The sequence below is a fragment of the Psittacula echo genome (assembly GCF_963264785.1).
Source record: "Psittacula echo genome assembly, chromosome: Z".
NCBI lineage: Eukaryota > Metazoa > Chordata > Aves > Psittaciformes > Psittacidae > Psittacula > Psittacula echo.
In genome coordinates this window covers 31040547-31065138 of record NC_137742.1, presented here as the reverse complement: position 1 = coordinate 31065138, position 24592 = coordinate 31040547, and the positions used below count along the sequence as shown (strand labels likewise).

Genomic DNA, 24592 nt, shown 5'->3' with positions numbered 1-24592 from the left:
AATCATCTAGTTCAAACCCCACTGCCATGGGCAGGTACGCCTTCCACTAGACCAGGTTGCCCCATCCAAGCTATCCCTGGTTTGAGGCAGTTCGGCTCATGCTTCCCATGAAAACACGAGCCAGAAATGCTTCTGCCATTCCTGTATCTTCAGAAAAATCTCTAACCTGTGATTTAAGACAGAATGGTATTTAATCCTTTGCAGGGATTGCCTTCACACTTTCTACTCCTTAACTTCTTTCCTGATTTTAGACTGGTCAACCTTTCTGCATCAAAAGTGCTTTATTTGAGGGTTTCACTTGTTATTCTTTTCCCATCTATCTTACTTTAACACTACATTACCTTGTATCTTTAATCTTTTTCCCAGCAGCACCTTTTCCATGCCACTGCCAAAAGCCTACAGGAGTATTTTGAGCACTGAGTAAGACCAGCAACATATTAAAAGGAAAGAGCATTAACCGCATCCTGGTTTTGGCTGGCATAGAGTTAATTTTCTTCATAGTAACGAGTAAGTGGCTCTGTTTTGGATTTGTGCTGGAAACAATCATGTTCCAGTTACTGCTGAGCAGTGCTTACATAGCATAAGGGCCTCTTCTGCCTCCCACACTACCCCACCATCAAGTAGGCTGGGGGTGAATGGGAAGTTAAGAGGGGACACAGGTGGGACAGCAGGTACCAGCTGACCCACTGGATATTCCAGACCATGCGGTGCCATTCTCAGCATATAGAGCTGGGGGAAGAAGGAGGAAGGGGAGGGCATGCAGAGTGATGACATTTGTCTTCCCAAGTAACCATTACATGTGATAAAGTCCTGCTTTCCTGAAGATGGTTGAACATGCCTGCCAATGAGCAATACTGAATTAATTCCTTGGTTTGCTTTGCTTGTGTGTGTAGAGCTTTTGCTTTACTCATCAAACTGTCTTTATCTCAACTAAGAGTTTTTTCACTTTTACTTTTCTGATTCTCTCTTGATTCTCTTCTCCATCCCACTGGATGTGGAGCGCGTGGCTGTGTGGTGCTTAGCTGCCACTGGAAGTTAAATTCTGAGAAACTGCTTGGCAGAAGGAAGACACTGGCACCTGGTAAGTTAAGAAAAATAAATAAAAAAATAGTTGGCATAGCGCAGAGGGGAAGAAAGCCACCACTGCATTTCATTTTCTGAGTGAAAAGTGACGGGTTGGCATTATTACACATCATCCAGTTATAACATAGCAAAATCTTTTAAATGAAGAAAAAAACCTGCACTGCATTTTTGAAACGAAGTCTAGAAAGTTAATGCATTTTCTCATTGTCAGATGATGGCTTACATTAATTTGTACTGCTAATCACGCCACAACTACAGTGACTACCTAAATGTTTCCAATTTCAGTGTTTATGCAAAAACTGTTAATATAATAATTTCTAACTGTTAATATGAATAAACAAAATTAATATTCTGTTGGACTCATTACTGTAGACAGAAGAGATTCTTATGCTTCTGTAGAATGCCTTTCTCTTAGCACCTATGGTAATATACATCCCTCGTCCTCCACAGCTTCCACTCATTTCAATTCCTTATCCTAATACCCTCAATCCCTAAACAAACAGGTGCCTCTAGCTTTCCTCACACCCCAGAAAACTTTAACCTTTGATCCTCGGCTAGCTTTTGTCGCATTCCTGTTTTTGCCTGATCTCCCACTGAGCCAAAGGAAGTATGAATTCTCACAGTCTGCCAAAGGTCCTCCATCAAACAACATTTTGCTATCTGATAATGCATCTCTTCTCTACAGTCTTCAGCCCCACAATTCTACCTGCCTCCCATTCCACAATTTCTCTCCATCAGCACTGGCCACTTCTCATTTGATTTCCTTCTGTTCTTTTCTCAGTCTACTCACATAATTAACGAATTTCTCTGCTTACCCCTTTATTTCTTCCCCCTCCATTCTTCCCATCCTCACACCTGCTCTCACTCTATCTGTCTCTCACCTCACTTCAGTATCTTCAAGCTTCTGTTTCCACTCAAGCTGAGGACCACTTTGCAACTGATCAGCCTAAAAACTTCCAGCACATATGATTCTTCTCTAACACTGTGATTTTACCAGAAGGACCAGTATAACTGAACCCCATGCTGCTTAGCTTGCACTCCAGACTCCATTCTCCTGCCTCTGCTTCTTCCTGTCCTGATTTCTTCTCAGGGCAAACAAACTGCTAACTGGTCTTACCTTTGTATGCTTCTCACTGTTTTTTTACCTTGCACTAAATTTCTTCTACTTAATGACATCAGAAATTGCCACATCTGTCTGACCCATTCTTTTATCTCTGTATTTCCAGTAATTCCATCCCATTTTCCGACCTTGCTCATTCTTTCCTCATTCTACTCTTTCACCTTCACAGTGTCTGTTTCTTGTTCATTTCCCACCCCACCAGACTGATGGAGAAATCCAGTTGCCCTGTCCCACTGTTGTTCAAAATAAACCTCCTCCATACTACTTCTCTTGCCAAGAGGTGCTCTCCATAAAACATCCACCGTAGCAATGATGCATTTGCACTGTTTCCCTCTTAAGATTCTCACAGCTACCTCAAAAAAAAGCAAACAACAAAACCCTAAAAAGATGTTGAAACACTGCCTGCCAACTTGACCATTATTGGCCCCTTACCCTTCCTCCTCACCTGTATACTGTCTTGTGTGTAGTGTCTACGCCAATTTTCCTATGCTGTTTGTGTACCACCTATGCAGCAGTCCTCAGCCACGCTTAGAGCTTCTGAGAAGTTGAACTAACATTAACTGTACTTAGAAAAATACACTATAAGGGAAATACTGCACAGTTGAAGCTGTGAAGGGAAGTCTTGTAGGTCAGATACAGCTGCTTAAGGGCAGTATCTTGGGAGTTACTGTTTTTTCCTAGGTAAGTATATCTATTAAGTCTTAAGTTAGTGTGTCATAACAGATCTCTGGATGAAACACAAACAAACCAATCCTTTCTCTATTATTTGCGTTTACAAAAATTCTGCTAAGTGATAAAACGCCAATATGAACTGAACATCTCTGAACATTTGACTAACACTTATTTTCCTTCCAAACACATATGAACTGCCACACGTAATTTAGTTCCACAACACTTTGACAATATTTCAGTTTCCTACCAACCATGCTCTTTTTTTCCTTTTTTCATGAAAAGGAAAAAAAGTTTCAACTTCTTTGTTGAAACAAAAAAGATTTCAACTGCATGGAACATTCAGTTCCATTTTCTAAGGCAGACGATTATCGGCCTTTTGAAACCAGTGATACAAATGTGAGCACTAAGTTTCCAAAATGTATCTGTTTTCCTGCTTACAAAGAGTGAAAAAGGGAAAAATTAGAGCTAACACACTCCTACTGGGACACTTGTAATTTGCAAAGCAGATTCAACTTTTTAATCCATTTTCCTATGGACGGAAAATTTCCTATGGATATAGAAAAATAACAGCATTTGGCAAGCTAAACTTACAATTCAAATAAAAGTAAACTAAAATATACAGAACATGAACAATGAGGTGCATGGAATGGGACTGAACTGATTTTGATCATCTGCCTTCATAATAATGATGAAACTTAAAAGGTGACAGATTCTTAGAAATCATATGTGGTATTATGCTAAAGCAGAAAAATACAGTATTCATTGGGCTTTTTGTACTTTCAAGACTCCAGGCCTCTGCTACCACCACCAGATTAATTCAGTGTTCCTTTCTCACCCAAAACTAGTATTAGAATCAGGATAAAGATGACTTTGTATTGAAATCATCACTGGGGTAGGCTCGTGAGAACAACAACAAAAAAATCTCAGTAACATGTTTTGTAGGAATATGCAATGTTCATGCAATGTTTGTAGGAACAAGCAATGTTATCAGCTAGATCAATATTCCAGGTGGATACTCAGCTGTCTTGTCAATTGTATGGCACAGATTAGGGCTGCTTAATGGTCTTGCCATCTTCTGCCATGTTTTCAGAGGTTCACAAGGACACACCTAGGTGAATTAGAATATAAAATTAACTCAAAATTCTATCTGATTTTGATGGGTTGTCCTGGGTTCAGCAGTAGCAGTCATTTTTTCTCCTTCTTAGTAGATGGTGCAGCGCTGTGGTTTTGACTTTCGGCCTGTGAACAGAGCTGGTAACACCGATGTTTAGACTGACCAAGGACTTTGTGAGTCCCATGCTCTGCCAGGGAGGAGGAGAAGCTGGGAGGAAGCAGAGACAGGACACCTGACCCAAACTAGCCAAAGAGGTATTCCATACCACAGCACGTCATGCCCAGGATGTAGAACTGAGAGTCCCCAGAAGGGCTGGATCACTGCGGGGTGGGGGTGAGGTACCGGTCGGTGAGCGGTTGTATTCTCTTCCTTGTTATTTCCTTTATCATTATTACTATTAGTGGTAGCAGTAGTGATTTGTGTTATACCTTAGTTATTAAACTGTTCTTATCTCAACCCGTGGGAGTTGCATTCTTACGATTCTCCTCCCCGTCCCTCCAGGAGTGGGGGGAAGAAAGGTGGGGGGGGAAGTAGACTGCGTGGTTCTAATTTACGGCCTGGGCTTAAACCACGACATGGGTGTTAGGCATGTCTGACAGTTCTCAAAATCTCTTTGGCCTTCAGACATGAAAATCATCACACTGGAATATCTTAACAGTTCTAGCACAGTTGGATACTTTCCCACCACCACCACCAATGATTAACTTTAAGATCCCACATAATTCCTAATTTCCACAGAATGACCCCTTTCTTGTCCAATCTTTCCACTCTCCATCTTTTCTTGTCACTTTTACATTTTTTTTAACTCTCATCCTAATGACTAGGCAATCTGCTTTTTCGGTGATCCAAACAAGAAAGAGAATTACAGTAATTTATCTAGTTTAGAGAACATAGAATCATTACTAGCCACTCAACAAGTCAAGTAATTCCAACTAATGAAATCAGACTCATGAAAGCACATCTGACAGGCATTTTTAGACATGAAAAGGATACCTACCATGAGCAGTCCTTGCATCATGTAATACAAGCAGGCCCTTGTAAAACTGTAATTCCACACTGAAATAACTGGATAAACAGTGCAAGAAAGGAAAAGAAAGCATTCAGGCCACTGCCCTCTCAAGAGAAGACACAAATCATGGCAACAAGATTAGGCAGGACTGCAAATTCATTTGGCAAGGACGATGACTCACACTGGAACACAATACAGGGTGAGGCAGAATTATACAATTTAAGTATTCAGAGATTGAGACTTGAAAAGGAAGGCAACTGCTCTTCTCCAGTGACATCTCCTTATCCTTAAATAGGAAAAGACAAGCATACACTAAGGGAAAAATCCTTCTTGTACTTCTGTCAAGGCACATCTGACTATGTGATTGACTGGTTGACCAGCAGAGAGAGCTGCATGAACCTGAAAGAGCGCATCTCAAACAGGGCACTAGTCAACACAGACTATCTGGAACAGCAGTAGGGGCAGCACTTAAACATGTAAGACAACGATATTAGGTATGCATATGTGCTAAGCATGAATTTACAGACCACAAGAAAATTGAACTCACACAAATACATTGATCTAATTCTCACATACAGACGCCACGCATTTTGCTACCATATGAGAAAAATGCAGACAAATATGCAGAGCTGGAGTTCTGAAATTCTTACATAAAAGTGGCATTTTTAAAACCATCAGCTGCTGGCAAAGCCATGGATGCAGAAGAGATGAGCGTTGCCATTATTGCAACTTCAAATGATAGCTTATGAATGCATGGGGGATCAACATGTAATTTATGAAGTCCAAAGGAACCTTACCTTATATTCTTTACCTTTCAGGATGCGATCCTGATTTACTCTGTTACACTCTAGCTTTTCAGTACACAAACAGATCCAATCATTTAAATCCCATGAAAAAGCAGAGAAGCTTTTAGATAAATAGAAGCAAGTATACTTAAATATAAGGACTTTATCACTAAGTGAAATGTGTATGTTGGCTTTGGATATGCATGATTTACATCTCAAATTACAGAACTATCTAAAACCGCAGCAGCCAAGAGCTGGTATTAACCACAACCAACACAAACAAAATTACATATGACAGAAAGACCCATATTAGCCATCTTTTATCCCAGTTTGAAGGGTTTAAGTTACACACTTCTTTGAAATATACCTATTGTATAAACATGCCACAGAAACAAAAATCCAGTGAACCAAGTGCATTTACTTACAAACATACCTGCAAGAAACAGATACGTTTTTAGCTGAAGAAGCAGCTCAACTATTTCTGAATGCCTACAAAACCACACACACTCTTATTTTCTCATGACAAAACTTAAGATTATTCTATTTATTTGACAATTAACTAACTCTAGTCACAAATGTACTTTAAAAAAAAAAAATGTAATCTAATTTCTCCTGGGAAAACAGTGGTTTCACACCAGCTCAAACCTGTGAAATCTAGAATGCTGAAGCCCCACTCTCCCTTTCACCTTGCTCCCTTATGTCAGTACTTGTGACAACATTCAGTAAATCAAGTTCAGTTGGGATTATTTTAAATTTTTCAGCAGGATTAGGTCTCTGTATTTTTTCACAGACACTGGATTGCTAGCACAGGTGCAGAGAAGAGTATGGGAAGGTAGCCTAGTCTAACACTGACATACACTGAGAAGCAACTGTACACTCAGTGAATGCACCACCAAAACAAAACAAAACAAAATTGAAATTTCTCCAAATCGACAGCAAAACCAGCAGGGTTAATAAAAAGCTGGCTCATGGCTGGAAACTTACATTCTCTTAGAAAGAGACTCAAAGAAAACCTCAAAATGAAAGATTTCATACAAGAAAAAGGCCATGAGCATACTTTTTTCACAGCAAGACACTTCTATTAACCAAAAATAGCCCTACAGGTTCAGCAGGTTTCTCCAACAATTTCAACTTAGTATCCCATTACATTCCACTTCGAGAAACAAACGAGAAATGTAATTTAGAGAGGTTGTTATGCATACTAATTATGAGTCTCAAAATAATGATCAATATAGAATCAAAATTGAGCAGGGTTATTTACTCTGGGGTTATGATTATTCATACAGATGTGCATTTCATGCAAACATCATCTTTGGTGTGAGAAAATACACTGTTTTCATACAGCAACAAAATCAAAAGTCCTAACTATTACATGTGAAAGTGACAAAGGCTGATATAAATTCTTATTAGCAATGAGAAATCAAAGGCTAATATAACTGGAAGGGATGTCATTTGGACCAATACCCCTGCTCAAAGCAGGCTTAAATTATGCCAGGCTCAAAGCCTGTCTAGTGAAGTTTTCACCATCTTCAAAGATGGATATTTCACAACCTCCTTAAACAGCTTGCTCCAGTGTTTGACTGCCCTCCTGCTGAAAAATTTTCCTGCATAACTAACAAAAATTTCCCATGCTCTCACTTGTGTCTGTTGTCGCTCATTCAAACACCATGTACCTTCAGAAAAAAGTCCAGCTCTGTGTTCTGTATAGCGTCTAATCAGGTAGCTGAAGACAACAAATAGATGTTTCCTCATGCTTCTCCAAATGGAAACACACAGTTCTATCAGAGCATTGTACACTACCCCACTCCTATTCACCTTTGCTTATCCTTCACTGGACACATTCCAGCATGCCAATGCTGATCTAGTACTAAGAAGCTCTGGAACAGCAACAATCAGACAAAATGACTGCCCTTTCAAATAAAATGTTATTTACAAAGAAATATTTTAACAATACAAATGCAGAGTTAGATACCTAAGAAAAATGCAGGCCACACCTAGGGAACAACTGAGTATGTCCTGAAAAGTAGTAGTTATTATAATGGCTTAGTGAGAATTCATTCAATACAAATGTTCACTATAATTCAGTAGTAAACATATCTTCTAAGCACAACTCATATGTTTATATATGTCTTCTTTACACATACATACATATAACATTATGCATGTTCAGTTTTTCCTATTTACTTTATAAATAAAAAAGCATATATACACATCAAGGGACTTAGTCATCAAGGGTGGAAATAATTTTACCTCTACACAGCACTTGGCTGAAATCCAAAACAGGAATATAGTTCTGTATTCCTCGCAGGAGTGTCATTTATTTAAGATTATTCTAGTTTGAAGACTTAGACAATAAATCACAAATATTAAAATGCTTAACAACTGCCAAAAAACCAAGACCAAATCAGGGATTAAACCTGTCACTTATAACGATCTGTTGTCATCACTGAAGTTTCCCATATTTGACAAAATCACTGACTGAACTTGCTGGAGCAGCTTCTGATTCACAAAAGCCTACAAAACAATTGCAAGACCTATATGAGAAAAAATGAACATCAACCCAAAATTCTACTCTTACACAGGAACTTTGCTATGCAACAAACACAAAGCATCTGGTCCTATTTTAAACGTTCTTTGGGCTAACAAGATTTAGTAATTTATTTTTTTCTCCAAGCGGTGTAGAGCAAACTTTACAATGAGACAATCTCTTCCATCAAACTCTGTAGTCTAACACGTAAGCTTGTTAAACTTATACCAATAACTTCAAGGCTTTAATAGTAACAACAAGACCTACTACCCAGAAATGTTCCCAAAGTGAGTGCTAAATGTACTGGTGGTTGCCTCCAAAAGGCTGTATCTTCTCTTCTGTCTAAAGAACAATCTTTTGGTTACCTCAACAGTAACCCAGAAATCAAGTTTAATTAAAAAAAAAAAATTCTTATTACATAAAACCTGCTTAATCTATTCAGCTACTAGCCGAGTCACAGATTACTCAAATATTTATCATGGCCACACAGCTTGAAATAAAAATGAAGCAGCATTCAAATTAATTTTGTCGATTTCATAAGGCTTTGACTGAAAGCCCAAGCAGTGAAAAAATATTTGAATCCTCACAGCTCAGTCGGATTAAGGAGTCTAATATGTTTGTTTACTTGCTTTCTGCCTATTAATCTAAGAGTTTTAAATCTGAGTCTCAAATGATCTGGGTACTTTGAAACAGGCAGTATCAGAAGCTAGTTTCTAGTGATAATACTGAATCATTTGAATAGAGGTGTCTGGTTAATTGAAAATATATAGGAATAACAAAAACATGCCCTGGCTGCAGATTCTCTTCAAAGGCACTTGAAATCTGTCTGCTTGAAGAGTTGCAATCATATATGCAGTTACGATGGTTCTTTTCTTTTTAGCACTTTATGACCTCATTTTATACCGAATGTAATCAAATAACAGAACCAGTGTTTTGATGAAGGCCATCTATATGTAGCTCAAACAATTTTTCTTTGAATTCTTTCAGCTACTAAAACAATATTGTGTATCTAGGTGCAAGGATTTTGTCAGCTTAATGCCTACCCATTATCACTGCAGCAGCAGTACTAGAGATAAAACAATGATGAATACAAACTCCCTAGCCTTCTTCATGTTACTAAACTCCAGTTAACTCAGTTGTCCTTTGACTCAATCAAGAAGAAAGTTTCAGTTCTCAAAATATTAAAGCTTTCCTTATTTTTGTCCCTCTCTCTTCTCAGTGTTTTCTGCTCAAGGACATCATTCCTCTTGTTTATCAGGCTTGTTTGTAGGAAGTGTTGGTAACAGTGACACCAAGCTTCCACACACCTTCTCATGCCAGCCTTGCCAAACTTCTTTCCCTCTCTCACCTTATTAGCAATTCTACTCTACTCCTTTCTGTACTGCCTTTGCTTAGCTGCTCAGGACCCCTTCACTGGCCCTTCATTTCACAAGCATTTCCAATGTGGTAGTATGACTCGGACAAGTGACTAAGTATTTCTGCCTTTACCACACAAATGCAAATACATTGCCTGTACCAGGCCTGCAAAGCCTCAAAATGATTCTCATGCTGAGCCTCCAGTCTAGCAGTACTGTAATTATGGTGACAGCTAAATCTCCCTTCAATATTTTCCTCTGGCTCTATGTTTTTCCCTTCTCTTTTATACATCATAATTCTCTCCCCACCTTCAAAGAGACAAAAGGAAAAAGAGGGGAAAAAGGAAGGAGGAAAAAGAAACCCCACACTCTCTTCTGTTCTTTCCACTTTAATCTATACCCCTCTGCTTTATTTCGTGAAAGTTCCTCACTTTAAATTCCTTTTCCTTTGTTTATTTTTGGCATTCTCCGTTTCCTTTCCTAGCAGAAGTAGGACTCCTCAAAGGAACTCATTCTGCCCCTTTGAGAAATTTGGGGCTTTTTTCCCTTTCTGTAGAAGACAGAAAAAGCTAGCTCTCAGTACTGTTTCATTTCCTTATCACTCAAGAACATACAAGTTGCTTGTGGAGTTGATAATCTGCAATGTCTTCTCGTGTAACGGCTGTCAAGTCAGTAATGAGAAATAATTCACTAAAGTATAAATTATTGATCAGGTTATTTATGTGATGACCGAACTTTAAAAGGAAAAAAAGTATTCTCTGCAAACAGGCTGCGCTTAAAAGACTTTGAATGGAGGAACAAGTTAACTTAGGAATTTGCATAAACCCTAGAAAAACACGTATTTAGGAAAAGATTCTATAAAACTTTTTTTTGTGCTATTGTTAAGGGTAACGCTGCCAAATCTTTCTTGCTTCTGAGATGAAAATGACTTAATTTCTACCCAACCACAATCAAGTTTAGATTATAGCATTACTCTCATTAGTTTCCACACTATTAGTGAGCCAAAAATCACCTACTTTTTTATAAGAAAGAAACACACAATTGCAGATGTCAAATGATGTGTTACTGAGTCTGGATTTCATGCATTTACTCCCAATAAACCACCTAGCTACCACAGTGGTCTTGACAGTAAACATCACGTTCTTTACTCAACCAGGATTTCCAGGTTACAAGAGCAAAACCAAAAAGACAGACAAATTAACAAACTGACACTCCTGCATGCAGTCTGTGTAATCCATAGCTGACCTGTCATTTCTTTCATTACCATTTAACACTAAGTACAGCTGTAACCATATAATGAGATTTGCTAATGCCAGACTTTGTGTGAATGTGTGAACTAGTCCAACAGTAGCATTCTGATGCTCTACTTGCTAAGGACCAAGAAAACTTTTCAAATGTTTTGAAACTAGCAGAAAAAGTAGCATTAATAACACATTTCTAATGCTCTAACCATATTTTGAAAGCTTGTGAAACATTCTAATAATGACTCAGATTAACTCCCATGTTCCATGGAACAGAAGTATGTTATAATTTTAAATACAGAACGATAAATGTATATTTATGCATGCAGTGATGGTCTAAAAATTCCTTCATACAAAAAACCCTCAAAAAACCCCAACAAAACAAACAAAAAAAACCCTGTGTAACATTTTACTGTAAACATTGCATGTACAATTATATATTTACAAGTATGAAATTGTTTCATTAACTTAAGCAGTTCTAATCTCACGTAGAAATTCACTACCAATTGTTAGTACTGTGATGTTATATTTTATATTATGCCTTCAAAAGGACTTCACCCACTATACAGCTATAACAAAAGGAGATAAAATATGCAGGAACAAACAGGAAAAAAGAGATCACAAATTAAGATTGCAAAACTAATCCTGCATACCATCTGTGACAGAATCAGAGATGTGGTAAAATAAAAAGGTTTGTTAAACTGCTACTTTATTTCATCACACAGGCTAAAAAAGGATCACAGTCTGAAATACATGTTTCTGCTCATTCCACTGTTAAGAAACTAAAAAGCTATTTGTGAAAAATAAGCCAGCAATGTGTGCATGCACGTGTGACAGATATAGCATTTGCTGGGGAAGTAAATTCTTATTTGTTTTAGAAATTACTTTAGTTCAAATTATGAATTCTTTACTGCTCACACATAGCTAGAGTGTCTGGCCACAGTGAATCAAAAGCGAGCAAGACACTGCACACAGCATGAATAGCAGCCCCAAAAGCCTACAAGCAATCTTTTTCTAGATCAGTTGTCTGTACCAAGATTACAAAAGAAAATATCCAGTCTTATCACAAGAAAGGACTCTGCCATTCTCAATGCATCAGCTTCACTGAAATTTGAAATTACACAGTACTTTCCAACTGCTGTAACTGCTGGAATAATTGAACACTTACATATTAACAGTTAAGTTTAAAAAGACATAGACAAGGACTTGTGCTTTCTGCACTTCCAGTACAGGACCACTGTACTCAAAATTTCTTGCACCTTTTTACCCATTCTCTGTCACCTGGGTTGGGTTTTTTTTTTACCCTCATTCATAACACTGGCTTCCTCCCATCACCCCTGTATTTCAGACTAAATACCAGTTCTCATCCAGTCTACTGCCAAGCCACCTGCCACTCTTTTCCTTCCAGACAGATATCGATACTTCTCATTACCCACACTTCAAAATAAATTCTAATCATGATACCACACCCTCGCCCACTGAGGCTAACAGAACTGAATCTCCTTACAATCTGTTTTTCACATGCAATTTGCTCTTCCACTAATAAATCAAAACTAATTTCCTATTCAAAGCCAGCAACAGTTCTCCAATTGAAAAATCAATTTCCCAACCTCCCAGACAATTTTAATACAGTTTAGCCCAGCCTGCAAACATATTTGCCATATAGTTTCTTATCTTAGTATTTCTTTAATGTAATGTGCTTTTTGGTTATTTTATTCTCTTCCCATTTTCCCCATCCAAAGGTGCTCAAAACTTGAGTGGGGAGTTTGCTCTAGCAAATCTGAGGATGACAACAGATCCAGAAAGACAAAAGGTTATTTCACCAATGTAAACTGGAAGACTAAATACTTGGCTGATCTGCGTCCTGAAGTTTGGTTCTAAGGACACTTTGACGACTGTCAAGATCAGAAAGCAATCTTAAAATCTACTTGAATCTGAGAACAACACCACAGCTAATGGCTCTTTTATTCATGTGACTGGAGGAAGGAGTATAAGAAAGCACAAGAGGAGAGTTGTGACTGAACATGACAGAAATATTCTGAAAAAGAAGAGTAAAGAGATGGTAAGAAGGTAAAGAACAGAGAGGCATCTGCAGAGATGGAGAGACAAAGCTGTTTACATGCTTGCTCTCTCCTCACTTTAAGCCATTTTATTTCCAGAATCCTAATGAGTTCCTGCTTCTTCCTGTAAACTCACCTCCTGCTTCATGACTGCAAGAAAGGACAGTAACAATATTTTTACTCTTGTGGGAAAAGAAGAAAATTCTTTTTCTTAAAGCACAGGAAACATAACCATTCAGAAGTAGTAAGGATACATATGCTCTGTCCCAAGTGTCTTTGACTGAGTCAGTCTATTTTATTTGTAGCTTGAGTGTGGTGCATTATCTTTCATATTAGAAAGTCTACTTTCAGTTTTAAAGAACTTTTATTTTTTGTACCATCAGCTGTGAAAGCTTACCAAATGAGTCTACAAGTCAATTTAACTCTGTTGCTGCATCTTGTATGTTTTTGCCAAGGACATTTTTAAGTTGTTCTTGTTCCCTTAGTCTCTTTCTTCTCCTTGTGTTATCATGAAGGATGGTTTCTCATCTGATTTTCCCAAAGGCAAAAGGATGTCCATAAGTTTTGTTTGTTTTGTTTCTCTCTCTAAAAGCTCAGTGAGTAACTGGAAATTATGTCAAGATAAGAAAGATACTGCACAAAACAATAGATAATGATTCTAAATTCATTGTAATGAATTATAACAAATTAACCATTAAATGAGAGTTTCTATTTGCTTCTGAACCAGAAACAGGCAAAATTAGTTTCAACTAATAACACCACATGAATGCTTACTGCTTCCAAACAGATATATTTCTCAACTAGAGGAAAATAATTAAGACACAGACTTTTTGCTTAACAATTTGAGATTTCTTATGATTTCTTATTTCCCCTTTTGAACTAATCTTAAATAATCAAGAAAACAGCCTAATATTTTAGCTCATCTTATTTTGATAATAGAGGCAGCAACATAAAATTTAAAAAGCAATATAAAACAAGAAGTGGAAAAGGAATGCAAATGTTCTAACGTTACACATGTAACTAGTTTCTCAAGTAAAAGAACAAGTCCCAGTAATAAATCAAATAATCTTAGGAATAAAAAAATACCAATAGTACAAACTTCTATTAAACAAATTCAGATATCATTAAATGATGCAAAAAATGCCACACTGATCCATCATACATTTATATTCCTCAAGGGAAGAAACTTACATTCCGCAATTAACTTTATTAGTAAGCAAAGAGGTTACAGAGCAACTGTTAAGAAAGACAAATATTAAAACTAACTTGACTTGTGAACTTGTACTCAAGAATTCATCTTGATGAAAGAACTAACTCCAACTGGCACACCCTTGTAACCTGGTCTAAAAGACATTCCAGCAAAACAGACCACATTGGTCTCAACTGGTTTAAGTTTAATGACTTGACAAAAAACAAAAGGCTGTAGTACTCCAAAAGTTCCAGTTGATTTAACAATCCATGAATTTTAAAGAACCAAAGGGAATTAAAAAAATAAATATATATCTATGTATGTATCACATATAAACTACATATAATTAAGTACTCAGCAATCTGAGGGCAAAACACATTGATTTATTCAAATTAATTGAAAATAGCTTGTTTAAGTTAAGATTCAAATTAAAGAGAACATTTAACATAAATCATCCGGTTTGCATTTTTTTAAGCTGTTGTTCCACACATTTAATCACTGAAGCAGTCAAATAGTTCTTTGTACTAGTTTTTTTTTAATTAAACAAGGCACACTACATTGCATATTTATGTAAGAAGCAATAGAACTTAATGTGTTCTATCCAGACTTCGAGTTTTAATTAATTACATTATGCTAAAAGCACATTGGCTATGGTTTCCAAGACAGTAATTTTTAACTTATGTCTGGCATGATGCATTTAGAAAATCGAAATTTAACAAAAGCACATGCAAAACTAAAAATCTGCAGTTTACAGTATTAAATACAACACTACTAAAGAAATGCTACACAACCAAACAAATTTATCTAAAAACATTTTACATTTCAAATTGAGCATCTCATTAAAGAAGGGAAGCACTATAATTATATGAGCTGAGCAGATTGTTTCTGGTCATAGTGCCCTTCAAAGGTTTAAAACCAACTTATCTCATAATTTTATGAGTTATTTTTTAAATAAACTGAGAGAGGAAAATGTTCCCAGTTTGGCTGTTGAAGTTTCTGACTGTCTCCTGTCCTGGCTGTTCTTTAGAATTTTGCCAATACTCAAGATCTTACTCAAATTTAAATTTCCATGTCCAGGCGCTATCCCATAGCCTCAATAGAGAAAAGACACTGATAAATGGGAACAAGATCACAGCAGAGGGCATGAGCATAGTCAGGGACTGTAGCACAGACCCTGGGGAGACAGACTGGGGAGTGAGACCCATTCCACCTGGAGAAGAAAAGACTGTGGGGAAACCTAACAGCAGCCCCCACTACGAACAAGGAGGTTATTCGGAAGACAGAGTCAGGCTCTGTACAGGACAAGAGATGACAGGCATTAGTTGAAACACAAGTAGTTCAGAGAGGATCTAAGCAGCAAGTTTCCACCCTGAGGCCAGCCCAGCAATGGATGTGTTGTCTCCATCCCTTACGACTTGAGGGGATACAGCTTCAAGACCCATTCTGCCCTCATTACCACCCCTGCTTTTGGCAGGCATTTGGAGCAGAAACCTCTGGGGTCCCCTCCACACTAAATATTTCTGTGATTCTATAAATATGTATCTCTAATCAGAAGTTACATTACTTGGTTAAATTTAGGCCTTAGCAGCATTGTAATAACCACCTCCAAATGCTTTTCTTTAAAACAAGCATAAAGAAATCCTTTTGATTTTTATTAACTGCCTGTCCAGCCAAGATCAGCGATGACATGATTGTGTTTCCCTTCTGCATGTCCCCTTTGCAAGAAAAGAGACCACGACTTTTCCTGGCTCCATGCATATTTAACCTATTATTTTAACACTGTGATAAAAAGCACTCAAGGTCACTTCCCCTTAGGCGTTCTCAGTCAGAAATACTTCAGCTACATTATGGCAAGTCAAAGCAACACTGGGTTTCTTCGCCAAGATAGACTTCAGATGTGGGAGAAGGAGAAAAGTAGTTTGACACATCAATACAAAGCACCAAGTACGCTACATGCTGTTTAAAAGACAGCTTTTTCCTATTTTCTGAAATGGTTTCAGGTAATCTAAATATAAAGCTGCTCAAAGGTATCTCACAGGGTTGGTAGAGCAGTTCACAAGACTACTGCAGGAGTAAGAAATGAGACAGATCATGCCTTCTAGCATACTATAGCATGTGGTTAAGTTACTGTAATAGCAGCTAATGGCAAACTTCAAATCTTCTAAAATGTCTGACAGTAAGAAATATCATTTCACCACCTTGAACAGTCTTCTAATCGCAGCATAGTATCTTAAATAACAAAAAGAGACATCTTGTATTATCACCTTATCCCAAAAATTTTACCTCAGTTGAACGAGTTCAAAAAAATTATGTGCCAGAACTCACAGAATCACCATAAAATTGACAAATACCACAATCGTTTTTACAAAGCAAAGTAAAAACATTTTCTAACATTCTAAGGTTAGTTGAAAACTCAGTTCTGTGAGTTCACAGGCAAAAATACTGATAAGCCATCAGTCTCAGCAAGTGGCAAAGCTCTTCGAAAACAGACCTGTAAAAGTACCAAAGCTCAAGAAAATTACTGTATGGCTTAAGTCTGCTGCAGTCTAAAGACACCCTTCTAAAACACTGTTAATACACCTGAACCAGCTTGAGTAGCAAAAGCAACATTAAATTTCCAGTGTTCTTTGCAATTTACATGCTGTACCTTCCAGCAGCTGTAGTATAAGCTGGTTAAGGTCCATCCATGTGTGTTACAATCACACATGCTAACTATAGTGCAGACATTGCTTCAAATTGATTTGTTTCAGATTTATACTGGTGCAATCTCATTAACCTCAACCAAATAAACTCCCTGGTTTATTTATTCTCTACTTTGACCGGAGCCTATTTCATCACACTGCTGTTAGGTCTGCCAATGCATAACAATGAAAAGTGAATATTCCAGCTCATTTTTCACACCCACCTTGCACACGGCCAACTAACAAGTCCTACTAACAGGTTTTCATTCTCATTACCACAAACTTAAATCTAACATGCTTCTGCCCAACTTCTGCAAGCACGCTTCCAAAATACCCACTGGAATTCAGTGAAGCCCCATCATTCTTTCAATGCCCAAACCACTATTTTAGTGTACTAGACTCCAGCTTTAGGGATCAAAAGACATACAGGAATAGAATGTTAGCCTACTGGTAGCCAGCTACCTTGAAATCACCTTTAACTAAAGCCAGGTTAAGGTAAGAACAACCAGAAGTATTTATTCACAAAACCCGACAGACAGTACGGTTACAAAGGTTTATGAAGACCCAGGTATATACAGCAATTAACATAACCATGCACCTATTTACATAGTTGCTAGAATAGTTCCGAAGTCTCATCCTTTTGGGAGCCAGCTGTTGGATTGACACATGCTTTATTGCCCACAGCTGAGGATCTGGGTCTTGTGCAATCCCATGCCCTCAGATTCCACTGGGAACCCAAAATTTCTTTTGTAGCTCAGTCCATCTTTGGAGTTATCCAGGATTTGGTTACACAACATTTTCTCTGGCACTGCAAACCAGCTTAAGAAGTTATCCTGTCTGTTTCCTTCCCTTGTCCCACTTGTTTCAAAAAAGAAAAAACAGTCCTATTTTAACGCGGGTCACAGTTGTGATACGGTCTACAGCACAGCCCTACAAAAAGCTGTTGTGTTTACAAAACCAAGGGAGCAGCAAATACCAGTGTTTGTTGAGAGGCTGAGGAAAGAGGCAGTTTAAGAGGACACTTAATACATACATGAAAACAACCACCTCTACCTTTCTCTTATATCTCTGGGACTTTATGGTTTATAATTCCTCACATAAAGGCCAAAACTTTTTCTCTGCTTGTATTCCCACCCATTTTTTCCAGCATTAGGAATTCTTCTGTCCCTTGGCCATCAATTGCTAAGTAGGTATAGTTCGCTTTCTACTGCTCCAAAGAGCAAAACCTCAAGGTATCAAAACATATATATAAAAAAAAAAAAAAGTTTATGCATAGCAATTTGTCAATATAATAAAAATAAAACTGTTTCTTTAAAACTGTATAAACCTGATTTTACAAGACGATAAAAACTGAAGACATTTCCATGTACACATTATTATATGATTATAATATATTCCACTATAAATTAAAAAATAAAATTTCTTCTGTTTCAAAAAAGAATCCAAAGAGAGAACGTGTAGTACCAGTGCTGCAAAGTATGGCAAAATAATGCCAGGAGTAAGACTGGAAATTCCAGTTATGACTTTCAAAATCATTTTGTAAGGGAAGAAGTTCTCCCTATGGTACATCTCATACTGAGAGGAAATGTTCTTAGTAGTTTGATGATAAAATTGAAAAACATGCAAGCTTTTAGGTTCACCAATCCACAAATCACTTGGCAGTCTTCAAAAAACCTATAAAATAGAAGTAGCTTGGCTTTGTGTCCAATTTTGATTCTTTCAACTCAAGCTGCATCAGGGGAGGTTTAGACTGGATATAAGGAAAAATTTCTTCACAGAGAAGGTGCTCAGGCATTGGAACAGGCTGCCCAGGGAAGGGCTGGAATCACTGTCCCTTGAAGAATTCAGAAACTGTGTAGATGAGGCCCTCAGTGGCATGGTTTAGTGGTGGTCTTGGCAGTCCTGGAGTAAAGTTGGACTTGATGATCTTAAAGGTCTTTTCCAACTTAGTTGACTCTATGATTCTATAATGAAGAGATTTAAAAGGTCTCACTAATTCAACTCCTTTTACTTACTCCATTTTCTAAGGACAATAATTTGCCTTCTCTACCTTTGGAGACCACGGAGTGGAACAAGCATGTTTTTGATTCTGCTTGTTCCTGAAGGGATGCCCCCTCATACAGACCAGCTGCTATCTGGACCAAGCTCCTGATTTCCAAGCATACATGAGTACTCCTTCATATGGGCTGGATGCAACAAACAGTAAGTGGCTTTACTTTCCCTCTCCATTTTGGCAGCCTTTTGCTCTTTTGCTTCAGGAAGAAGTAAGAGAGAGCTGGGTACTGCTGTCCCTTGCAACTGTATTACAGTTAACTTCTGAACACACACAATCCAGTACTGCTACATTTTGCAGAACCAGCACCAAACATTAAAGAATGTCAGAATTCTCCACAACTGGGAAATGCTGCAGAAGAGAAGACTTTTGGCTGGCCTGTAGCGCCTTCTGTAGTATGCAGTACAACAACTGTACCACACACCACCTTTTTCTTCTGAACACTGTCTTCCAACACCAACCCTCACTTGAAAGCTGTAATTTTAAGAGGCTTTTATCTTTGTAACCTCAGAGCCTCCTATGTTATTTGACCATCTCAACAGGTTTCCAAAGCACCCTTTTAACTCACTAAAACACTCCTCTTTTATTAGGAATTAGTGCTTGTTTTCCAATAGCCTTTGTCCTCAAATGCCATGCTGAAAGTCAAGTTTTACCTAATAAGACCCAGACATCACCTGCAGCCATATTTCTGTAACTGAATCCAGCCAAGCAATCCCATACTTTCATGTTGAAGTTAACATGGCTCCCACTCTAAATGCACTTGAACACAGGGCTCTAAAAATAGCTTGAGAAAAACTGTACCAAGCTTACTGTATATTTACATGTATCAAGATTAGACATTTAAAACTCAAAGCTTTTCTTACTTCATGAGCTTGAGCAGGATCAAAATTGAGAGCTAGCCAAACAAACATTCCAGAAGACAGATAACATTTGATGCCAACAAATACAAAATAATAAACTCTTGAAAGAAGAACTTGCATGAAAGAATAATTTCACATGACATTGAATTTTAAGGCAAATATATGCCTTGAAGTATACTTTAAGTACACTGGGATGCATCAAAAGCAGCATGACCAGCAGGTCGAAGGAGGTGATCCTGCCTCTCTGCTCCTAACACCCCACTTGCAGCACTGTGCAGTTCTGGTGTCCTCAACATAAAAAGGACATGGAGCTGTTGGAACAAGTCCAGAGGAGGGCCACGAGGATGATCAGGGGACTGGAGCACCTCCCGTATGAAGATAGGCTGAGCAAGTTGGAGCTGTTCAGCCTGGAGAAGAGAAGGCTGCGTGGAGACCTCATAGCAGCCTTCCAGTATCTGAAGGGGGCCTACAAGGATGCTGGGGATGGACTATTCATCAGGGACTGTAGTGACAGGACAAGGGGTAATGGGTTAAAACTTAAACAGGGGAAGTTTAGATTGGATATAAGGAAGAAATTCTTTACTGTAAGGGTGGTGAGGCACTGGAATGGGTTGCCCAGGTAAGTTGTGAATGCTCCATCCTTGGCGGTGTTCAAGGCCAGGTTGGATGAGGCCTTGGGTGGCATGGTTTAGTGTGGGGTGTCCCTGCCCATGGCAGGGGGGTTGGAACTAGATGATCTTAAGGTCCTTTCCAACCCTAACTATTCTGTGATTCTAAAATAACCATGCACAGAATGTGTAGCTCAACAGAATCTCTTCTTAATACAAGTGTACGCAAGACAAGAAACAAAGTGCTCCAAAGAACAAAAAATTACATCAAAAACATTCTCATTTCACCTGGTCTTTGTGGCCTCACACAAAATCAGAACTAGTTCATAGATCTATCTGAGGTATGGACAAATACTAGCGGCACTAGGGAAGGAAAAAAACCAAACAAAAACCCCCATAAGAAGGCCCAGAAGGGACAGAGGTACAGAAAAACAAAACATCCAAGAGATACTGCCTCTCTTCTAACACAGAGAAATATTCAACCATGATTAAAAAGCAATCTTGTAACAAAAGGAATTGTGTAACACTACTGTGGGAGATACTGTCAGAGGTACAGATGCATAAAAGGACATAATAAAAGGACAATGCATGTATTGACTTTAAATCAATAACTGGCTGCACCACATTAGATTTTTTTTCCCCTATAAGTCAGATTTAAATGTTCATGTTTGACTGTGCAATACGGTGACTGTATAACCAAAATGAGATGGACAATTATCTTCCAGGCAAGTTACTCTACTGGTCTACTCAAGAAGTACTTGGATTTTCCTCCATAGAAAACTGCTTTCTCATGCAGGTCAACAGGACAGAAAGAAAGCCAGAAATGAAAGACAAAATCAGCTACACCTCAATACCCACAATAACGCAAGGGGATTATATCATTGTCGATGTGAAACAGATCTCTCTGCATTCAGTACGGCATGACCCAAAAACCTCAACATTGGAGTGAAGCATCACTTTTCTTCCTTCTAGCATCTCAAAGGCTGCAACTGACAGTGACAAAGTACCTTACAGTTTAACCTTGTAGGCATATAACCCATTTAAGTGAGAGGTTTAATCTTCCCTAAATCAACACAGCTTGCAGCAAAAAGCATCTCTTTGCATGCAGCAAATAAAACTGATTATAGCCCTTCCAGCAGAACTATTATAAGGAAGCTTCACTGCATATACACATTTTTTTGTGTGTTTCAAGTGTCCAAAGACAGCTCTACCTCATGGAATAGTCTGCAAAAATGTCACATCCAAAAATCTGTTTACCTTCTTATAAATCACATCAGAAACAATTTAGAGAAATACAAATGCAAGCATAAGCTCAGATCTTGCTGGTCCTACTCATATTAGTCATCTAACTGGGCTCATGCTGAGAACCCTGTGGGAGGACATCTGAATTCATATGGAACCCACTGTAATCAGGGCACAGCCAGGACCAGAAGCTTTGAAACAGCAGCTCTATTAAGTTAAGTTGAAAAAAATGTAACACTGCATTGCCTAATGGCAGTGTTCATATTTGCATACAAGCCTAAGTAAATAAAAGGGGGGTGTTCTAATAGAAATTCTAGCCCATAAAAGCACCATAGCACTAGGGTAGGGTACTTCAGGTTGAAAGGCACCTCAGGAAGTCATCTAGTTCAACTTCCTACTCCAGGCTCCAGCTATTTTTATTTAAAAAAAAAAAAAAAAAAAAAAACCACACAAAAAACAAACCATGAAATTTTGGTTGTATCCTTCCACATCAGTTGTTTCTTCAAAACACCATTAAAACATTTTCTTTTTAATTACTGCACGTTTAATTATGTTAATCTGCTTTTAAAGGAAAGTTTTGTAACTTCTGATAGTGGTTCGCTTTCATCCATAACTAGCACTATTCAATTCACGTATCTGTTTAATGCCACAGTATCTTTGAAACTTGCTTATTTCCCTCCTAAGGTTCTTCCAGCCAAGATGCTAAATTATTTCCTGTAACTGCAAACATCATCACTTAGCTCTTTGTTTACATCAGGTCATACTACAGAAATGTCCCAGAGCTCAGATAAAGAGACCAATAGCAAAAATGACAACCTCATTTGCAGCAAACTGCATTTTTTACCCCTTCAGCAAGAAGACGTTACTGTAAGTACAAGAAGGCAGTGACATTCACTTTGGTAGTATTCTGTGGTAATGCATGACACTAACTCCACATAGTTTGGAAACAGTAATTCTACAGAGATTTCAACTTTGTTTTCCATTAGCCTAATTGCTACTTTTGACTGCCACACATGAGAAGCAGCAGCAGTTTCCTTTCATTTTCCATCCTGCAGTTCCGTCAATCTGATCTAATCAACAAGAATGCTGAACCATTTGTTGCATTCTGTGAACTTCTTGCTCATTAGGACTACCCCTCCCAGCAGCAAATACTACTTCCCTGTGTTGCTGCTGCTGGCACTTACGGAAGTGAAAAGCTCTGTAAACAGCTCAGATTTAAGGCTTCTCCAGAAAGAGCACCACTGCTTGAAATCCCTACCATTTCACACTACAATACCAAAGTTGTTTACTACAAAATTTTCTATTAGCACCACTAAAGTCACTTGGGACTCATTCTCACAAAGCAGAAGACAGTGATGGCTACCGTGTTCCTACTGAATCCTCAAATTACTGTCACCAGCTCTAAGAAGAGAAAGTAAATGGGCATGCCCAAGGAACATCACTGAAGTGTTACTCTCATACCAATTACTAGGAAGATTTGGGGGGGGGGGAAGGGAGGGGAGAAAACAACCCTTTTTAAGAGTGCATACAATCTCTCTACTGTCTCCTGTCAATACTGATTTACCACAAAACATAAACTTGAGAACTATTTCTCTCTCACCTAAACTATGTCTACATTGACTCTGACTAACCACAGAACCAATGGAGAGAAGAGGTGATAAAGTGGAAAGCTATACAGAGCTAAGATGTCAGAAAAACACTGACCATTAGGCACTTAATCTGACGTGCAAAATCACATGTGAAACTGTAAGTAGCCAGCCCAGTCTTCCCAGTTATGTTTCCCTCTTCACAAGAAGCAAAAAGAACATAGTCTGTGTCTCAGACATGTCAACAAGTAATTTATGAATAACCCCAGCAAGGTGCTGTTTTCCCACCTGACACACACTGCAGAGGTGAGAAGGAGAAATTTGACAACGGGGCCAACCCGGTTTTAATTAGACAAAAAAAAAAAAAAAAAAAAAAAAATCAAAACCAACCGAACACAAACCAAACCTTAGCAAGTTTTACCTGAAATTCTCTTCTTACAGACAGCCTCTCGCGAAAATTAATAAAATCCATTAATTCACACCCCACATCTACGGGAATGCTTCCCCACCCAGACGCGTTTTCACTACATACGCACAGAGAGAAACCGCAGATGCTTCTGTGGCTGTCTGCCCTCCTTCTGCAGCGGCAGATCTCGCTTTTTAATGTACTTTTTTTTTTGGCGCTACAAGTACTCGAGGAAGTTCTCCAGCAGAACATGCCACCTCCCCCGAGGCGCGGCAGCCGCAGGGGAACGGCGGCTTCCCGATCCTCCTTAAGCGGGCGACTCGGACCCTGAGGCGCGGCGAGAGAGCGCGAGTTACGCGATGTGGGGACAGAACGCGGCAGTGACTCGTAAGCACAGCGCCAGGCGGGACGGGCCTCCCGCGCCGGCCGTGAGCCTCCACCCCCCCCCTCCCCAGGTACGGCCTACCCTCAGCGGAGCCCCGCCGCGGTGCCCAGCGCCAGTCCCGCCGCGCACCCGCTGCTGCTCGGCGCCTCGCACTCACACTCCGCTGGGTTCGGGCAGGGGCAGCCGCCTCACGCGGCTCCTGGGGCGGCCGGCGGAGCTTCGCGCCAGCGGGGCGGGACGGGGCACGGGGAACGCCGAAGGTGTACCCGCCGCCTCCCCCCTCCCCGGCGCGGGCCGCACTCACCGCGGCGGCGGCTGCGGCGATTCCCCGCGGGGCCCGCTCTGTCGCCATGCACAGCGCCCGGGCACGCGCGAGGCGGCGGCGGCGGCGGCAGCCGAGTGCCGACCCGCGCGCTGCCCACTGCCTCCGCGCGCCGGGCCCGCCCCGCCCTGGCGCGCGGGGGAGAGGGATGGGCGGGGCGCGAGGCTCCTGCCTCCCGCGTCACGACGTAGCTGCTGGGCGGGCCGGAGGCTGGAGAGTGGTGGCGCGGGGTCCGCGGTGCCTCTGCTGGCGCCCTTCCTCCGGGCGCCGCGGGGGGGGGTGGGACAGCTGTCA

General features: G+C 39.5%; 1 protein-coding gene across 3 annotated transcripts in view; it reads right to left on the bottom strand.

Annotated features, from left to right (window-relative positions):
- The window catches only part of JAK2 (Janus kinase 2), a 96859-nt gene extending 72502 nt beyond the window's left edge, over positions 1 to 24357 (bottom strand). Inside the window, exon 1 of one of the 3 annotated variants that reach the window (XM_080638548.1) lies at positions 24281 to 24357. The gene's annotated coding sequence lies outside the window, so the exon portion shown is untranslated. Of the gene's footprint in view, positions 1 to 23721; positions 23919 to 24057; positions 24123 to 24280 lie in introns of those variants that run through there. The other 2 variants (XM_080638550.1, XM_080638549.1) reach the window with 2 other exon arrangements.
- Between the last annotated feature and the right edge of the window lie 235 nt (positions 24358 to 24592).